At 37.0% G+C, this 20,587-nt stretch overlaps 2 long non-coding RNA genes across 3 annotated transcripts; one reads left to right on the top strand and one right to left on the bottom strand.

Moving 5' to 3' along the window:
- Positions 1 to 193: 193 nt before the first annotated feature.
- On the bottom strand, positions 194 to 19,435 carry LOC311252429. Its single transcript, XR_014621529.1, has 3 exons — positions 19,346 to 19,435; positions 1,563 to 1,712; positions 194 to 332 (listed from the first exon to the last, which is right to left on the bottom strand). It is a non-coding gene; the product is annotated as an uncharacterized lncRNA (long non-coding RNA).
- Positions 7,323 to 8,354, top strand: LOC311252345. 2 transcript variants are annotated; one of them, XR_014621516.1, is made up of 4 exons: positions 7,323 to 7,352; positions 7,448 to 7,560; positions 7,653 to 7,951; positions 8,188 to 8,354. It is a non-coding gene; the product is annotated as an uncharacterized lncRNA (long non-coding RNA). The 2 variants fall into 2 exon arrangements; XR_014621517.1 differs by lacking the exon at positions 7,323 to 7,352 and having other exon boundaries at positions 7,376 to 7,560.
- Positions 19,436 to 20,587: the final 1,152 nt, after the last annotated feature.

Here is a 20,587-nt window from a genome sequence, read left to right as displayed (position 1 = left end):
TTAACATTTATACAACAAATGTATGAACATTTACATTATGGCTTTTAAACATTTTTAATTATTGGTACTTTAGTACACCTTGTAGAAATAGGTCCATTTCAGTCAGCAAGACCTAAACATTACACATAAACTTTATAGAACACTGAGAAATAGTGAACAATGAAAAACAATATTCCTTATTATTGCACGCCTAACCCCTCCCACCATACAGAAACACACACCACACATTATGTTCCTTTTTTTTCGGCTGAACTGCTCATTGTTACACTTCCGTCTGATGGCCGCGCACACATCAGAGACACTTGTCTGTGGAAACTCCAGAAGAACAGCGTCTGTTGACCAAATAGACAAGAGATAATGTAAGTCACGCAGCATAATCATATTATTTTGAACAGTACATCAAAGGGGTATTCCAGAAAGGAGGTTCAACAAACTCGAAGCCTAACCCTGAACTCTGAGTTGACTTAATCTGTGAAGTGAAACTCTGAGTTTAGGCTATAAAAACAGTCTTGTGAGTTAATTCAGTGGATATTTCAGCTTGTAGCAGCTTTTACCACCAACAGATACCTACTGATTAACACACATCCCGCTGAGTAAATGAACATGTGGAAGAAGGCACGTCTGACAGAGGCAGAGGAGCTGGTCCTGAGTCAGGTCGCTGGGTAGCCAGAGGCTGAGGGCGTCACTCACCCCCAGGACACCAAGAGGCAGACACACACTTTTATCTACAGATAGTACTTGAAGTTATTTAATATTATCCTAAATGCGGCAGCAAATTAGAAACATGTACTTTGAAATTGCGTTGTTGGAGGCAATGCAGGCTGATGGGTTTTGTAGCTATCTGTGGGAAAAAAAGAAAGCCAAATGAAATGTGAATGATTCCTCTTTTTCTGACTGCTGGAAGGTGATTGATTAACCTGCAAAGTGATAAAAATGAAGAGGTCAAGATCTGAGAGCACGTCAGCGGTGACGTGTAGTCTGATATTCCATGTGCAGCCAGACTGAGAATATTGTTCAGATAAATGACGGACTGATGAGAAGTGGTACCGTTCGGCTCAGGGAATGGGAGCTAATCTAAACGAATCTAAATAATCCCCCTGTTGTAAAACTATGTGAATTATTTCTGCTTCAACATGATGCTGTTGAGAAGGAAAGGACAGGCCCTGTCAGACAGCTCCGTCAGACTCAGGGTTTCTTCAAGTAAACCTGCTAAGCGAGCACGTTAGGTTCCCAGAGTCAGTTACCATGGTGACTGACACAGAGTTTAAGATACCTCTCTTTACGAAAAAAACAAAAAAAAACAGAGTTTCCCTCATTTCAGGGTTCACTTAAGTTTTCACATAACCTGCTTTCTGGAATACCCCTCTGGAAACTGAGAAATGTTATCAGTATGGTATACCAATACTGCTACCAGTAAATAGTCCAACATGTATTTAGTAATTACTGGTGGTCAGTTTCCGTGTGATCTAGCTGCTATAGAAATCACAGAAGCTTTTAAATAGACTACATGTAACTCAAAACAATGGTCATGAGTAATAGGTGGATATTTTGATGTACTTTACCGTCTGGTAGAGATCATGCCATTAGCGCTGCCTCGGGGCTGGTCTGTTGCGTCCTCCAGCAGGCCAAACCCCAGAGCTGGTGAATGTCCTCAGTCTCACCATCCACTCACCCTCTCACATTGCCTTGTGGCTCTTTGGTTTAGTGCTCATCTGAGGACAACATAGAAATAATAACAGTGGTTAGAACTAGGGCCCGACCGATATGGATTTTTTGGGGCCGATGCCAATACCGATTATTAGGGGGGAAAAAATCTGATAACCGATTAATCGGACGATTATTTTTTTTTTTTATAAAGTTTTAAAATTTTATTAATTTAAGTAATATATCTACATATTTAGTTTTTTTTTTTTAAACAAATGGCTGCTTTTGAGCCTTTCAGACACTTCTACAAAGAATTAAAGGCAGAAGAATAATTTCAAATCCTTTTTATTGCTGAGTCAAAAAAAAAAAAAAATCAGGAACACTCGATATACTGTAGGCTACTGCTCTTCACGCCGACAGGAAGACTGACTGATCATCTCAGTAATATACCACGGATTTATCATGAATCAAACTCGGACCAGAACAGTGTTTTCAACTACTCGCCTACTCGCCGTCTGCTGTCAACTTAATCAACTGTTGTGCCAAAGCAAATTGATTCAGGTAGAAAAATTTATGTCATACATGTTGATGAACTACCAACATATAAAACCATGTGATGATGCTAGCTGAAGATTAGTCTTAATTGCTAAGAGAGGTTGTTTTTTCTAAAATGGTGGTGGTGGGGTAATGTGAGACAAATGCTGTGGGGTAAAGTGAGACACTGTCGCACAATTTAAGTTTAGTCTTAAACATATTTTAATGTACTATTACATTACAAATGTTTTATTTTTAATGTCATAAACATTGTATATACTGGTTATACTTTTACAAAGTATACTTTATTTCAAAGCACTTTAGTAGTAGATAAGTATTCTTATTAAAAGTGTACTTATTTTTGAGTCATTTGTAATGTACGGTTAATATACTTTATTAAAGTGCACTTAAATTGCACTTCTTTGGAAGTGAACTTAGGTATACTTATTAAAAGTGTACTTTATTGTAAGTCTATTGTAAATTGTTCTAAAGTATACTTTTACAAAGTATATTTTATTTCAAAGCACTTATAGTTGTAGATTAGTTTTCTCATTAAAAGTGTACTTATTTTGAGTCATTTGTAATATATGGTTAATATACTTTATTAAAGTGCACTTAATTTGCACTTCTTTGGAAGTGAACTTAGGTATACTTATTAAAAGTGTACTTTATTGTAAGTCTATTGTAAATTGTTCTAAAGTATACTTTTACAAAGTATATTTTATTTCAAAGCACTTATAGTTGTAGATTAGTTTTCTCATTAAAAGTGTACTTATTTTTGAGTCATTTGTAATATATGGTTAATATACTTTATTAAAGTGCACTTAATTTGCACTTCTTTGGAAGTGAACTTAAGTACACTTATTAAAAGTGTACTTCACTGTAAGTCTATTTTAAATTGTTCTAAAATATACTTTTACAAAGTGTACTTTATTTCAAAGCACTTATAGTAGTAGATTAGTATTTTTATTAAAAGCATACTTGTTTGTAATATATAGTTAGTATACTTTATTAAAGTGCCCTTAAATTTAACATCATTGGAAGTGAACTTAGGCACACTTATTAAAAATGTACTTTAATAGATAACTGGGAATGAAATGAAAACAAACAAACTAGCACATACATGCAATATGTAGAAAGTGTATTGCTAAGTAATTACGCCTTTTATAAGTACTACACTAAATTACCACTGTTAGAACTATTTAATATACATTTTATGAAGAAGTACGGCTTAAAACAAACTCAACTTCATTTGCACTTTTTTAAGTGTACCTAAATTCATTTCCAATTAAGTGAAACTAAAGTGCACTTTAATAAAGCATACTAACTGTGTATTACAAAAGACTTGAAATCAGTATGCTTTTATTATGAATACTAATATACTACTATAAGTACTTTGAAATAAAATATACTTAGTAAAACCATATTTTAAAACAGACTTACATTAATGCACAAATACTTGATTGTCAGAAAGATATAAGTTTATTTAGCCTATGGAAAAAACACATTGTTACAGTACATTATAGTCAATCTGAGCAGGGATTTTTTTCAAATATTGTTTGGAAAGCAAGGCGCCTAATTCAAATAGCAACGTTTGCATCTTTGCCGTCCAATCAGCGCATTGCGCTCAGCTCCGCCTCCTTGAGCGCCACCATTCACGGCGCTTCATTCTGGTCACGTTGCTGTTGAATGACATTGACCCGCTAAAGTCTGCGTCGCGAAGCGAAGCAAGCCCAAGCCTACTTCTGATTCACAGTAAGTACATTCAGTGTTTTTATTTTCTGATCGAATGGTCATACATTTTATACTTCCATTCGTCACACCGGCTAATTTTATGATTTCGTTGGCGAGTCATGACGTGATTCAGCAACTTCAGTCATCATAGCTAGCCAGATAACAAACGTTAACGTTAGCTAACGTCAGTCTTACAGCTACTGTAAGTTAACCTATTATTACTGCTAACCAATTTTCTAACGCTTCAGGTCTAAGACTTAATGTGTCCAAATGTGAAATTTTGTCTTTGCATGATTTCAGTGATTCTACTATTGAAAATATCCCAGTAAAGACTTCTATCAAATATTTAGGAATATTCATAACTAAAGATCTTACAGCTAGGCAACATTTAAATTTCTCAAACAGACTAAAAAAGACCAAATCTATTTTTAACTTTTGGCTTCAAAGGGACTTGTCTGTCCTAGGTAGAGTTCTTCTCTCCAAAGCAGAAGGCTTGTCTCGCTTCGTATATCCAGCATTGTCCCTATTTGTAAGTGAACCAACAACCACACAAATCAATAAAATTTTCTTAGATTTCATCTGGAAAAATAAATCGCATAAACTTAAGAAATGTGTACTCTCCAACAGTAAGGCAGAAGGAGGTCTTGAAGTCCTAGATTTTAGTGACACTGTCAATACCTTTAAGGTTAACTGGTTGAGAAAGTGTCTCAGAAACCCTGACTCTATCTGGTTTTTCATCCCAAACCACATCTTTAATAAAATTGGAGGTCTTTCCTTTCTTTTAAAATGTAATTATTTACCTAATAGATTACCATTCAAACTATCAAAATTTCATCAACAAACCCTTCTAGCGTGGAAGCTGGCTTTTGTCCACAATTTCTCACCCCACAAAGCTTTTCTCTGGAACAATAGCAATATTCTCATAAACAACAAACAAATCATTATTCTTGCCAAAATGGTTTGAAAGAGGTATCATCCATATCCTCGATCTTTTTGATAATGCTGGTAATATTTTGTCTTATGAACGTTTTATGTCTGTACACAGTTTTCCTGTTCCCTCCAGAGAATTTATATCTGTAACTCGTGCTATACCAATAGAGTTAATTCAACTTATAAAAAGCCATTTGACTTACAGTGACTATAAAAAAAGGCAACCTGTACTGATGTTGAGTGGAATAGAACTAACAGATAGAAAGTGTAATAATAAACATATTCGCCAGTGTTTTCAAAGAATGAACAGAGTTGTGCCTAGAGGCAAGTTTTACTGGAGGTCCCAAATAGAGAACATAAATTGGAGAAAAGCTTGGCTTCTACCCCACAAATATTGCATATCTAACAAAGCTAAAGAAGTGCATTTTAAAATACTGCATAAGATATACCCAGTTAGTAGTATTATTGCTAAATTTATAGATGTTGATGATTCCTGTACTTTTTGTAATCATAATACGGAAACAATTTCACATCTGTTTTTTTATTGTGATATGTCTAAAAGGTTTTGGAGTGATCTTGAATCTCACTTTTTTGATGCTGCCAATTCTGTCTACACTCTTACCCTTAAAGATGTTATTTGCTACTATGTTAACCCAAAAGACAATGCTCTTGAACACTTGATGAACTTTGTTATTCTATATGCAAAATTTTTCATTCACAAACAAAAGTTTGCAAAATCGTTACCTAAATTTGCTCCTTTTCTCCTGGAACTGAGCTCTTTGCTCAAATCCCTGATTTTGTTAAATAACAAAAAAAGTAATACCTTACTGAGTCATTATGAAAAGTTTTTTCCTGAAACCCCTGCTTGAACTATTTATTTATTATTTATTAATTAATTTATTTATTTATTTATTTTATTATTATTTATGTATTATTCTTTTTTATTTTATGTATTTATTTATTATTAGTATTTTATATAGATATATATATTTGTACTGTCTTTGTTTTATTTACTGTTTGTCACCTATGTGCTGTGTGTTATTGTATACCTTGTATTTTTGTACACTGAAATTGTTCAATAAAATAAATAAATAAATAAATAAAAAACAAAAATAAAAAAAAACCTATTATTACTGCTCTTGGTAGCGGCAGCGTTACGCCTGTGTGTATGTGCTTCAGTAGCACAGTGTAATATTACATGATGAAGAGGAGCATTGCGTGTGTGTGTGTGTGTAGAGTCTGTGTGTGTGTGTGTGTGTGTGTGTGTGTATAGAGTCTGTGTGTAGTGGAGGGAGCAGCAGGTGAGGTTGGAGCAGACATTAGCGGAGCAGTGAAAGAGGTTAGCCGTGCATGTGCAGTTCAGTATGTGGCCAAATAAACGCACAAGCTTCTCCAGACCACGTAACGTCTCTCCTATTGTTTTACCAACTGCTGTCTGGCAGCAAAGTGAAGTGAAGGGTGTTAGCCCTGAAGCTAGCCCAGGAGGAAAACGGACTCCCCTGCGCTCTCCCGTCCGGTCCCGGACCATAGGTCAGCACATGTTTACCTGTTCACATTCAGTGTTAAGTTGTTTTGCTTAGTACACTTGTACAGTCTACTGGTTTAGCCTACATCTTAACCGGTCGTCTAGCTGCTTAGTTTATGATTTTGATTTAAACTACTTCCAAGAAATAACGGACCTTATCAGCCAACCTGAAGCTTATGTATGAAAGCTGTTCATGTCTGCAGATACAGTATAGTCATGTCAGTACAGTATCTGAATGCAAAAACGACAAAATAAGGTGACCTCTATTGATCCTACACCAGTAACTTGTAATAGCAGCTCAAGAGTCAAAAGTAGAGGAAAAGATTGATTAATTGATAAATAAAATCAAAATAAATAAATGTATCATGATATACGCATCTCACTGACCACAGTTGGATAATTGCACAGAAGTGAGCACATCTTTGTAATATAAAGATAAAATGCTGTGTAGCATTAATAAAAAAATATAGCCTGTAAATATGGTAATTGCACAGAGATTGGAATTTCACAGGACCTACACACTTGTTCAGCACACTATGTCTGTGCTGTGATTTATAGTTGTAACCACTGTTATTATTTCCATGTTGTCTTCAGATGAGCACTAAACCAAAGAGCCACAAAGCAATGGGAGTAGGGGAGGTGGATGGTGAGACTGAGGACATTCGCCAGCTCTGGGGTTTGGCCTGCCGGAGGAGGCAACAGACCAGCCCCGAGGCAGCGCAAATGGCATGATCTCTCCCAGAAGGTAAAGTACAGCAAAATATCCACCTATTACTCATGACCATGCATATCACTAGATGAGAAATAGTCATTCTGATGGTGCAGATTGTATTAATCTGAACACGGACTGTACACTGAGTGTCTCACTCCAGGCTGAATACAATTCTGATTGTTTCAGATTGAGAAATGCCCCATGCAGGCCCGTGGACAGACCACCCTCTTTAGAGGGTTCATCGCCTCTAGTTGTGGATTTCACACTGTTAAGGTGAGCTTTAGAAAAATTGCATCTTGCATGTCTGTTTACATTGCTGTTATGCTGTTGCTGTTACAGCACATGTCATAATGCTGTTGTTTTAGCAGCCTGCCACTCAGTCTCCTGCTGATGTCCAGCCTGTGGTCTCAGTCTCAGCCCTTGATGCAACTGATAATGCAGCCCAGCAGTCTTTCCTGCGCCCCCTCCAAGTTTAGCTATGGTGAATACTGTTGCGGTAGTTAATGTCTTGTATGAATTGTTTGTATGCGTTGCATCATAAAAGTAACTCATCATTATTGTTTCTCTTTCCAGTTCACTAAATCACGATTTGGTGGAGCACAGTTGGCCTCAGTAAAGCCGAATTTAGTGGCTAGAAGGACTCCCAGACCTTCTCCTTCTCCTCTGTCCCCTGTGAAGACCCCAAGCCCAACTTCATCCTCTGTGAGGCCCCGCTGCCCTGCTCCATCCTTTGTGAGGACCCCCTCTACGGCCTCTGTGAGGATTCCCAGCCCTGCTCCATCCTTTATGAGCCATCCTGCCTGCTGTTTGGGAGTAACTACTGTTGCAACATACACTACCCAGTGGGACAACGCTCAACAGTTCCTCCAAAGGTACAGTTTCTTTCTTGTTACATTATTTAATAACACAAGACATTTGATTTCACTCTTCAGTTGTATATTAATATATGTATATTTTCTTTTCATAAAGGAGTTTCTTCTCTATAAATCCTGAGATTTATAACAATTTTATACATTATGCTTTGTTGGCATGCAAATTATATACGCACAGGGAGTTCATTCAAGACCCAGATTTTATTTGACTACCTGTTTATTTGACTACTTGTTAGGTTCTGTTGTGGGGATGACCATCGGTGGTTTGATAAATAATCATCAGTAATGTACCATTATGGTCGCAGACTCAAGCCCTGTATATGGTTTGCATGTTCCATGTTTTATCTGTGTCATGCAATGTGGAGCTTGCACTGGTCTTTGTCCTGGTGTTCACAGTCTTGACTCAATCCCTCAAACACTTTGTCTTGTCACGATACACTCTGGTCTTGACTCTCGGTAGCCGTCAAAACAATACTTGGACTGAAAAATGGACTGAATGGTTGTTGCTGCAATTATGGGTGATTCTTGTTCTTTAATATTGCAGCTTTTAATGTCCGATTGGCCACTGACAAGAATCCCATAATTGCAAAACACAAGCTAATGATGTCACCAAAAAACCTGACCTAAAGGCAGGTCAGATGAGCTCCACACTGTCTGCATAAATAATGTTCATTTTCTAATTTCCTATGAATTATTACCAATCAATAACAAAAAATTGATAAATAAAAGAAATAAACAAATGATCAATTAAAATTACAATCCTACACAACTATCAATTCAATTTTAAAGCCTTTTAAGTATATTTTTAACATACTGGTGGTCTTATATAATTGTACTGCAAGTGTATTTCAAATCAGGTGGTGGGTGTACTTTAGTACACTTAAAGTTTGTAAAAAGTTGTTCCAATTTAACATACTATTTACACTTTAAGTGTACTTAAGTAGTACTTAATTACTACTTGAGCACACTTAATTACACATAAAGGCGACAAAAAAAGCATACCGCATACTAAATGTGTACTTAGTACAGTCTGTAAAAGTATAATTAAAGTATAGGTTTTTTTTACCTGGGTGTGTTCTGACCCCCAGACCGGTTCTATCTGTCATTTGAATGTTAATTGAAACATTTTGAATTATATTATGTTGTATTTGATTTTGTTCAGAGTAGAGCCCGACCGATAAAGGATTTTTAAGGCCGATACCGATACAAATATTTGGTGATTTAAAAATCCGATATTCCGATATATCGGCCGATATATATATAAAAAAGATAAATCCAGAAACACGTAACAGAAACATAATCAGATTTCCGTTACAGTAGTTATTTGTAGTTATTTATGAGTCCTCACTGAAATAATATGATAATGCAGTTTAAAAATAAACTTGTTTGTTTTATTGTCACAACAGTACAGAGTAACTAGCTAAGTCAGTTTCACTCTCGGCTTACGCGTAACAGCAGCAAAACTGGACATGGTAGTCACAAATTTTGTCATAGTTAAGAGAACTGAGGGGGTTGTTCTTTTAATTGTTAATCAAGCAATGTATTTCTCGTGACAATTGCCATCTTACAATGAACACACTTCAACGATGATCTCAGTCGTGGATACCTGGTTCACTCTGCCCGACTCTGGCTGGATCAGCTGGTTGTAGGGTTTGTGGCGTTCTAAACACGAGTGTTGCCAACAGGGATGTTGTAGAGTGTCCTCTGGTGGAAAAACTATGCAATGCCAACACTAACATGGTTGAAGGGTGTTTCATCCGTTTTTATTTTATTTTTTAAATATTAATTTATCGGCCATTATAAATGCCGATATCGATAGTTTGGAAAATGCCTAATATCGGCCGATAATATCGGCCAGCCGATATATCGGTCGGGCTCTAGTTCAGAGTTACTTTCAAGTGTTCAGAAAAAATATGCTTAAATGACCAATCACCATGATTCTATTACTGGTCTGACATTAGTTCTGGAATGTGTGGTTGTCAAGCTAGCTGTCAGGATTCTAACTGCTACAACAAGTGTTGTTATGGTAGTTTCACAGTGGAAAAAGTAAGTGGTTCACTTTACCCCCTTGATTTCTCTGGTCTGTCTCAGTTTACCCCTAAGCTGGGGTAAAGTGAGACACAAGACAACTTTTTTAAAAACAATCATATTTTCTCTGCCCTTCGTTCTGAATACATTATGATAATTTCTATCACTAGGAAACACCCTGAATTAATTGGAAATGTGTCAATTTTACTCATATCGTTTTAGCTCACTTAGAGGGGGGCAAATGTAAAAAATGTCTCACTTTACCCCACTCTCCCCTAGTGCTTAAACGTTAACTCGGCGTGATCGAGACCAACACAGCGGGGAACATCGTGAAGTGGGTTGAATTGAAACTTGTTGACTTATTGTTTATTTCACAAACTTGTTTATTTACCGTTGAGGCGGACCAATCTCCTCCGTGCGTCCCTGCCGCTGCCTGCTCCAGATCAGTCACTCTGCTGTGCTCTGAGGTGGTTAGTGGATAGTGGACAGTGGATGGAGTTTGTCATGAGGTCGGTGCGCCCTCTACAGGATAAATAGCCTAATGTCGGGGGAGCTTTTCAAATGGGGGAACATTTTCAAAGTAAAACCAAGTCTTAATCCCTGCATTTTAATTCTGAAAATATCGGCGACAATCGGCGAGTTTTGGCCGATTACCGATTAGTCTCAAACAGGCTATAATCGGCCGATTTAATTGGCTCGCCGATAAATCGGTCGGGCCCTAGTTATAACTATGAATCACAGCATAAACATAGTGTGCTGAACAAGTGTGTAAGTCCTTGAAATTCCAGTCTCTGTGCCATTACCGCATTTACAGGCAATTTTTTTTTATTAATGCTACACAGCATTTTATCTTTATATTACAAAGATGTGCTCACACGTACTGTGCAATTATCCAACCATGGTCATATCTAGCAGTGAGAGGCGTATATCATGTATACATTTATTTATTTAGATTTTATCTATCAATCAATCAATCAATCAATCAATTAATCAATCTTTTCCTCTACTTTTGACTCTTTGCAGACATGAATAGCTTTCATACATAAGCTTCAGGTTGGTTGCTTCAGGTCCGTTATTTCTTGGAAGTAGTTTAAATTAAAGTCATAAACTAAGCAGCTAGACGACCGGTTAACATGTACAGTAGGCCAAGGACGAAATTTTGATTTCAGAGGTGGGGGGGACACAAGTATTTTTAATAAAACTCTTTCAGTTCACTGTGTTTTCTAGTAGTTCTTCTAGTTTTCTATTGCTACTTTTAAGTTAACTGTTCCCTTTTTTGGTTTGACTGGTTGTAAAGCATGTAGCAAAACATTATCACCCAATTCTGTGTTTCACCTTGTTAGTCAACTTCACTCCAACTCAGTACCACCAATTTTACACTTATTTTTGGAATATGGTAAACAGACCTCATTTACATAGCACCACCCAGTGGTGGGCAGGTCAAACTGGCAGGAATATCACAGGTGGGGAGAAATTGAATAAAATGTCCATAATTCAGTGTAAGTAGTCAGTGAAGGTTTTGCAGGATGGGTGTAACACATTTCTTTGAGTAACTTAAACTTTGACTTCTAAAGAAGTCTCTAATGTCCACTTTTCTTTTTTTAGACATCCTGGCTGCGCCTAATTACCAAACACATACACACACACGCACGCACGCACATACGCACATGGACACCGATTCAAACGTTAATGTTAATGAAACCTCTGATATTACAATGCTTCTAGCTGACGTGACCCAGGCAGAACAAACACCCAACTTACAGTGGCAGATCAATAAGGACTCCTGGGCAACTAGCAGACCGGTGTGCAAGCAAGATGGAGTGACAGCGGGGACGGCCAATCATACAAGACACGGCAGAGCCAATCGAGGAGCTTGTGGGCGGTCTAAACTAAGGGAAACAGGCTTCAGCTTGAGCGGCCATTTTCCGCTTGGTCCTAGTGCTTGACGTGTCTCTGTTTACCATAGCGTGACATTGTTTTTGGACAGTAAAAACTGCAGGGGACCAAAACGGCCTTTTGAAAAAGTGCAGGGGACATGTCCCCTGTGTCCCCCCCCCCAAATTACGTCCGTGCAGTAGGCTAAGACCGTAGTGGCAGAGCGCAGGGGAGTACGTTTTCCTCCTGGGCTGGAGCCGGTTAGCTTCAGGGCTAACACCCTTCACTTCACTTTGCTGCCAGACAGTAGTTGGTAAAACAATAGGAGAGACATTACGTGGTCTGGAGAAGCTTGTGCGTTTATTACATGCACATGCACGGCTAACCTCTTCCTCTGCTCTGCTAATGAAATGAAAACAAATGTACTAGTACATACATGTAATATGTAGAAAGTGTATTGCTAAGTAATTACTCCTTTCATAAGTACAATAAATTACCACTGCTAGAACTATTTAATATACATTTTATGAAAAAGTACGGCTTAAAACAAACAACTTCATTTGCACTTTTTTAAGTGTACCTAAATTCACTTCCAATTAGGTGAAACTAAGTGCACTTTAATGAAGTATACTAACAAATGACTCAAATAAGCATACTTATCTTATGAATACTATTCGACTAATGTAAGTACTTTGAAATAAAGTATACTTTGTAAAAGTATATTTTAGAACAATTTAAAACAGACTTACAGTGAAGTACACTTTTAATGAGTGTATCTAAGTTCACTTCCAAAGAAGTGCAAATTAAGTGCACTTTAATAAAGTATATTAACTACGACGGAGTATTAGGGCCACATTGAGGGGGAAAAAAATCACAAACTTCGAGAATAAAGTCGTAATATACGAGAATAAAGTCATAATATTACGAGAATAAAGTCGTAATTTATGAGAATAAAGTCATAATTTTATGAGAAAAAAGTCATAATATTCTAACCTGTCGTTTTAGAGGAAGACAGTTGGTAAAATGAGGGCCGTGGAGGATTTTGTGGAGGTGTAGGCTTTAGGATAGGTTTCACAAACAAGGAGATACTTAATCTTTTGGCACATCAGTATCATATCATCATAAGTATTATGACTTTAAAAAGAATATGCAAGAAAATGCATCTTTTCCGGAGAAAGAACTAGATGGACTTGGAGGAAGTCGCTGCTTTTGTGGAGGGGGAAATGGCTGGAACTGGTCAACTGCAGGGTTATCGGTGGATTCATCAGCGGGCCATTCAGAGGGGTTTCGTGGTGTCTCAAGAAACAATCCGACTGATAATTAAGATTCTGGATCCAGAGGGAGTCGAGCTCCGGCGAGCACGGCGTCTCCGACGCCGGCAATACACCTGCAGAGGCCCCAACGCCTTATGGCACATGGATTCTTATGATAAACTAAAGCCCTATGGCATTGCTATTAACAGCTGCATTGACGGATTTTGTCGGCACATAATGTGGATGGAGGCATATAGCCTACAACTAACAGCAACCCCAAGGTAATAGCTGAATACTTCATAAATACTGTGATGCGCATTGGAGGCTGTCCACAGCGGCTGAGGGCCGACCCAGGTACGGAAAATGGACACGTCAGGGACATGCAGATGTTCCTGCGTCGGAGACGCCATGCTCATCTGAGCTCGACTCCCTCTGGATCCAGAATCTTAATTATCAGTCGGATTTTCTTGAGCACCTGCCCCTCCAAAGGTCTCTGCACGGGCCTGACACGGACCATACACGGACCGTTTTCAAGGATTTTTCTTTGCCAGGAATAGTTGAATTTGGATAAATATCATGGCAAACATGGTTTAACTTGTTCTTAATCCATTTATGGTGAAAACTCACTTCTGTCAACTTTGAGCATTTCAGAGCGAGAGACGTGTGTTTTTGAACTGATGTTTATTTCTACTGTGTTTTTCTGCTGTGTGCTATGTACAGCTACTGTGTATTTCTACTGTGTAATGTGTATTTCTACAATGTATTTCTACTGTGTGCTATGTTTCTACTGTGTGCTGTGTATTTCTACTGTGTATTTCTATTGTAATGTGTATTTCTACTGTGATGTGTATTTCTACTGTGTAATTCTATTGCCTGCTCTGTATTTCTAGTGTATTTCGACTTTATGCTGTGTATTTCTACTGTGTATTTCTATTGTGATGTGTATTTCTACTGTGATCTATATTTCTACTGTGTATTTCTACTGTGATGTGTATTTCTACTGTGTATTTGGACTTTGTGATGTGTATTTCTACAATGTATTTCTACTGTGTGCTATGTATTTCTAGTGCATTTCTACTGTGTGCTGTGTATTTCTACTGTGTATTTCTATTGTAATGTGTATTTCTACTGTGATGTGTATTTCTACTGTGTAATTCTATTGCCTGCTCTGTATTTCTAGTGTATTTCGACTTTATGCTGTGTATTTCTACTGTGTATTTCTATTGTGATGTGTATTTCTACTGTGATCTATATTTCTACTGTGTATTTCTACTGTGATGTGTATTTCTACTGTGTATTTGGACTTTGTGATGTGTATTTCTACAATGTATTTCTACTGTGTGCTATGTATTTCTAGTGCATTTCAACTGTGTGCTGTGTATTTCTACTGTGTATGTCTACTGTGTGCTGTGTATTTCTACTGTGTATTTCTATTGTCTGCTCTGTATTTCTAAAGTGTATTTCGACTGTGTGCTGTGTATTTCTACTGTGTACTTCTATAGTCTGCTCTGTATTTCTAAAGTGTATTTCGACTCTGCGCTGTGTGTTTCTACTGTGTATTTGCACTGTGTGCTGTGAACTTCTACAGTGTATTTCTATTGTGATGTGTGTTTCTACTGTGATGTGTATTTCTACTGTGTATTTCTATTGTCTGTTCTGTATTTCTAAAGTGTATTTCGACTGTGTGCTGTGTATTTCTACTGTGTATTTCTACTGTGATGTGTATTTGTACTGTGTATTTCTATTGTCTGTTCTGTATTTCTAAAGTGTATTTCAACTCTGTGCTGTGTTGTGATATGTATTTCTACTGTGTATTTCTATTGTTGGCTCTGCATTTCTACTGTGTATTTCTCTTGCTGGCTCTGTATTTCTACTTTGTATTTTGACTGTGTGCTATGTATTTCTAGTGTATTTGTACTATGTGCTGTGTATTTCTACTGTGTATTTCTATTGTGATGTGTATTTCTACTGTGTATTTCGACTGTGTGCTATGTATTTTTAGTGTATTTGTACTGTGTGCTGTGTATTTCTACTGTGTATTTCTATTGTGATGTGTATTTCTACTGTGTATTCCAACTGTGTGCTATGTATTTCTTCTGTGTATTTCAACTGTGTGCTATGTATTTCTAGTGTATTTGCACTGTGTGCTGTGAATTTCTAATGTGTATTTCTATTATCTGATCTGTATTTGTACTGTGTGCTGTGAATTTCTACTGTGTATTTCTACTGTGTATTTCTATTATCTGATCTGTATTTGTACTGTGATGTGTATTTCTACTGTGTATTTCTATTGTGATGTGTATTTCTACCGTGATGTGTATTTCTACTGTGTATTCCTATTGTCTGCTCTGTATTGCTACTGTGATGTGTATTTCTACTGTGTATTCCTATTGTCTGCTCTGTATTGCTACTGTGATGTGTATTTCTACTGTGTATTTCTATTGTCTGCTCTGTGTTTATACTGTGATGTGTATTTCTACTGTGTATTTCTATTGTCTGCTCTGGATTTATACTGTGATGTGTATTTCTACTGTGTATTTCTATTGTCTGCTCTGTATTTCTATAGTGTATTTCGACTCTGTGCTGTGTATTTCTACTGTGTATTTCTACTGTGTGCTGTGTATTTCTACTGTGTATTTCTATTGTCTGCTCTGTACTTCTAAAGTGTATTTCAACTCTGTGCTGTGTATTTCTACTGTGTATTTCTACTGTGATGTGTATTTCTACTGTGTATTTCTATTGTCTGCTCTGTATTTCTACTGTGTATTTCGACTGTGTGCTGTGTATTTCTACTGTGTATTTCTCCTGTGATGTGTATTTCTACTGTGTATTTCTCCTGTGATGTGTATTTCTACTGTGATGTGTATTTCTACTGTGTATTTCTATTGTGATGTGTATTTCTTCTGTGATGTGTATTTCTACTGTGTATTTCTATTGTGATGTGTATTTCTACCGTGATGTGTATTTCTACTGTGTATTTCTATTGTCTGCTCTGTATTGCTACTGTGATGTGTATTTCTACTGTGTATTTCTATTGTCTGCTCTGTGTTTATACTGTGATGTGTATTTCTACTGTGTATTTCTATTGTCTGCTCTGGATTTATACTGTGCTGTGTATTTCTACTGTGTATTTCTACTGTGTGCTGTGTATTTCTACTGTGTATTTCTATTGTCTGCTCTGTACTTCTAAAGTGTATTTCAACTCTGTGATGTGTATTTCTACTGTGTATTTCTACTGTGATGTGTATTTCTACTGTGTATTTCTATTGTCTGCTCTGTATTTCTACTGTGTATTTCGACTGTGTGCTGTGTATTTCTACTGTGTATTTCTCCTGTGATGTGTATTTCTACTGTGATGTGTATTTCTACTGTGTATTTCTATTGTGATGTGTATTTCTTCTGTGATGTGTATTTCTACTGTGTATTTCTATTGTGATGTGTATTTCTACCGTGATGTGTATTTCTACTGTGTATTTCTATTGTCTGCTCTGTATTGCTACTGTGATGTGTATTTCTACTGTGTATTTCTATTGTCTGCTCTGTGTTTATACTGTGATGTGTATTTCTACTGTGTATTTCTATTGTCTGCTCTGGATTTATACTGTGATGTGTATTTCTACTGTGTATTTCTATTGTCTGCTCTGTATTTCTATAGTGTATTTCGACTCTGTGCTGTGTATTTCTACTGTGTATTTCTACTGTGTGCTGTGTATTTCTACTGTGTATTTCTATTGTCTGCTCTGTACTTCTAAAGTGTATTTCAACTCTGTGCTGTGTATTTCTACTGTGTATTTCTACTGTGATGTGTATTTCTACTGTGTATTTCTATTGTCTGCTCTGTATTTCTAAAGTGTATTTCGACTGTGTGCTGTGTATTTCTACTGTGTATTTCTCCTGTGATGTGTATTTCTACTGTGATGTGTATTTCTACTGTGTATTTCTATTGTAATGTGTATTTCTTCTGTGATGTGTATTTCTACTGTGTATTTCTACCATGATGTGTATTTCTACTGCGTATTTCTATTGTCTGCTCTGTATTGCTACTGTGATGTGTATTTCTACTGTGTATTTCTATTGTCTGCTCTGTGTTTATACTGTGATGTGTATTTCTACTGTGTATTTCTATTGTCTGCTCTGGATTTATACTGTGATGTGTATTTCTACTGTGTATTTCTATTGTCTGCTCTGTATTTCTATAGTGTATTTCGACTCTGTGCTGTGTATTTCTACTGTGTATTTCTACTGTGTGCTGTGTATTTCTACTGTGTATTTCTATCGTTGGCTCTGTATTTCTACTGTGTAATTCAACTGTGTGCTAAGTATTTCTAGTGTATTTGTACTCTGTGCTGTGTATTTCTACTGTGTATTTCTATTGTAATGTGTATTTCTTCTGTGATGTGTATTTCTACTGTGTATTTCTACCATGATGTGTATTTCTACTGCGTATTTCTATTGTCTGCTCTGTATTGCTACTGTGATGTGTATTTCTACTGTGTATTTCTATTGTCTGCTCTGTGTTTATACTGTGATGTGTATTTCTACTGTGTATTTCTATTGTCTGCTCTGGATTTATACTGTGATGTGTATTTCTACTGTGTATTTCTATTGTCTGCTCTGTATTTCTATAGTGTATTTCGACTCTGTGCTGTGTATTTCTACTGTGTATTTCTACTGTGTGCTGTGTATTTCTACTGTGTATTTCTATCGTTGGCTCTGTATTTCTACTGTGTAATTCAACTGTGTGCTAAGTATTTCTAGTGTATTTGTAATCTGTGCTGTGTATTTCTACTGTGTATTTCTACTGTGATGTGTATTTCTACTGTGTATTTCTATTGTCTGCTCTGTATTTCTAAAGTGTATTTCGACTCTGTGCTGTGTATTTCTACTGTGTATTTCTAATGTGTGCTGTGTATTTCTACTGTGTATTTCTCTTGTTTGCTCCGTATTTATACTGTGATGAGTATTTCTACTGTGTATTTCTATTGTCTGCTCTGTATTTCTAAAGTGTATTTCGACTCTGTGCTGTGTATTTCTACTGTGTATTTCGACTCTGTGCTGTGTATTTCTACTGTGTATTTCTAATGTGATGTGTATTTCTACTGTATATTTCTATTGTGACGTGTATTTCGACTCTGCTGTGTATTTCTACTGTGTATTTCTATTGTGATGTGTATTTCTACTGTGTATTTCAACTGTGTGCTGTGTATTTCTAATGTATTTGTACTGTGTGCTGTGTATTTCTACTGTGTATTTCTATTGTGATGTGCATTTCTACTGTGATGTTTATTTCTACTGTGTATTTCTACTGTGTATTTCTATTGTCTGCTCTGTATTTTTACTGTGATGTGTCTTTCTACTGTGTATTTCTAATGTGTGCTGTGTATTTCTACTGTGTATTTCTCTTGTCTGCTTTGTATTTTTACTGTGTATTTCAACTGTGTGCTATTTATTTCTAGTGTATTTGTATTGTGTGCTGTGTATTTCTACTGTGTATTTCTATTGTGATGTGTATTTCTACTTTGATGTGTATTTCTACTGTGTATTTCTATTGTGATGTGTATTTCTACCGTGATGTGTATTTCTACTGTCTGCTCTGTATTTCTACTGTGATGTGTATTTCTACTGTGTAATTCTATTGTCTGCTCTGTATTTCGACTGAGTATTTCTATTGTGATGTGTTCTACTGTGATGTGTATTTCTACTGTGTGCTGTGTATTTCTACTGTGTATTTCTACTGTGTATTTCTATTGATGGCTCTGTATTTCTACTGTGTATTTCAACTGTGTGCTATGTATTTCTAGTGTATTTGTACTCTGTGCTGTGTATTTCTACTGTGTATTTCTACTGTGATGTGTATTTCTACTGTGTATTTCAACTGTGTGCTATGTATTTCTAGTGTATTTGTACTCTGTGCTGTGTATTTCTACTGTGATGTGTATTTCTACTGTGTGTTTCTATTGTCTGCTCTGTATCTCTAAAGTGTATTTCGACTCTGTGCTGTGTATTTCTACTGTGTATTTCTCTTGTTTGCTCTGTATTTATACTGTGATGAGTATTTCTACTGTCTGCTCTGTATTTCTACTGTGATGTGTATTTCTGCTGTGTATTTCTATTGTCTGCTCTGTATTTCGACTGAGTATTTCTATTGTGATGTGTTGTTCTACTGTGATGTGTAAATCTACTGTATATTTCTACTGTGTGCTGTGTATTTCCACTGTGTATTTCCACTGCAGGATACCTCATTTGACAGCCTCTGCTACTCTTGTTCCTAAGGCTCTCCTTGATCTTGTGGAACCTGGTGCTTCTTGCTGCTGCTGTTGAGAGGAGCTTTGGTCCCTGAAGGGAGACAGATCAAAAGTGTGAGAATATGATTACAGTATGTCAATGCCATTATCAATAATTACTGTCTTTAAAAAAAAACAGTAACACTAGGGCTGCCACAAACGATTATTTTGATAGTCGACTAATCACCGACTATTTTTTCGATTAGTCGACTAATCGGATCATACGTAAATTGAATGTATAACATACAGTTTATCGTACCAGCATGCAGCTGCTCTTATATAACAATCATTAGCTTTCAGCTTAAAGTGTTTAAGGTATATGCTAACTACTAGTGACATAGGCCTTAATAAACTCTCCCATGACATTCTCATGCACCTGTACATCAGAAACAATAGGAGTGATAGGTACAGTAGGATATGCAATAATTAACTACTGCATACATCTTGACAGCTCTACTTTACACTGTTGATTTGTATAATCCCAATAGACATGTCCGGTGATTTTCAGCTTTCTGTGTTTACATGTGTCTGTTTTGATGATACAAGTCAGAGGTCCTGAAATGTGTGTTTCTCTTCTATAAAACACATTCTACATCGCGGAGGCAACGTCTCTCCACTGAGGGCTTCCTTCACCTTTGAAAGGGGGCAGAGCTCCGTGGGAAACACCTGCCTGAGACAGCAACGTAGGGAACCGTGCACGTCCGCGGCACACAGCTCCACGGACATGCACGGTGGAAAAACGGCGTCGCCGTCGCACCGAATGCACGCGGCTACGCGCCACTTTGGGTTGTGAGCGCGCATGTTGGAAACTAATAGGTAGACTATTATCAGTATAATCAGAGGCAACCATGAATGAGTTCGCCTCAGTTTCACGTGATTGTCACTGTCAGCCTGTTAATTTTACTGACCCGAGCTGAGACGAACCCCCCCAAACAAAAACTCTTCGGATCTGAACGGCCACGAAAAAAGCGAGTTGCGCTTTTCGGCGCGCTGTTTGCATCCCTGAATATAACAAAAGTGCATTTTGTGCTCAGTGCTCACAACTTTACTACACTCTGACTCTATATAATCCCAAACTGCACAAGGCTCTTGTTCTTAAGGCTAATGAATCAAATCGTCATCGCTAATGTTAACGTTTACAGCTATCAACATGAGTAAGTAGTAAGTTAGCTCTCTGTTTACACTAATGTTAGCAG

The sequence above is a fragment of the Pagrus pagrus genome (assembly GCF_965226575.1).
Source record: "Pagrus pagrus genome assembly, chromosome: 23".
Classification (NCBI taxonomy): Eukaryota; Metazoa; Chordata; class Actinopteri; order Spariformes; family Sparidae; genus Pagrus; species Pagrus pagrus.
This window is presented reverse-complemented; position numbering and strand designations above follow the sequence as displayed.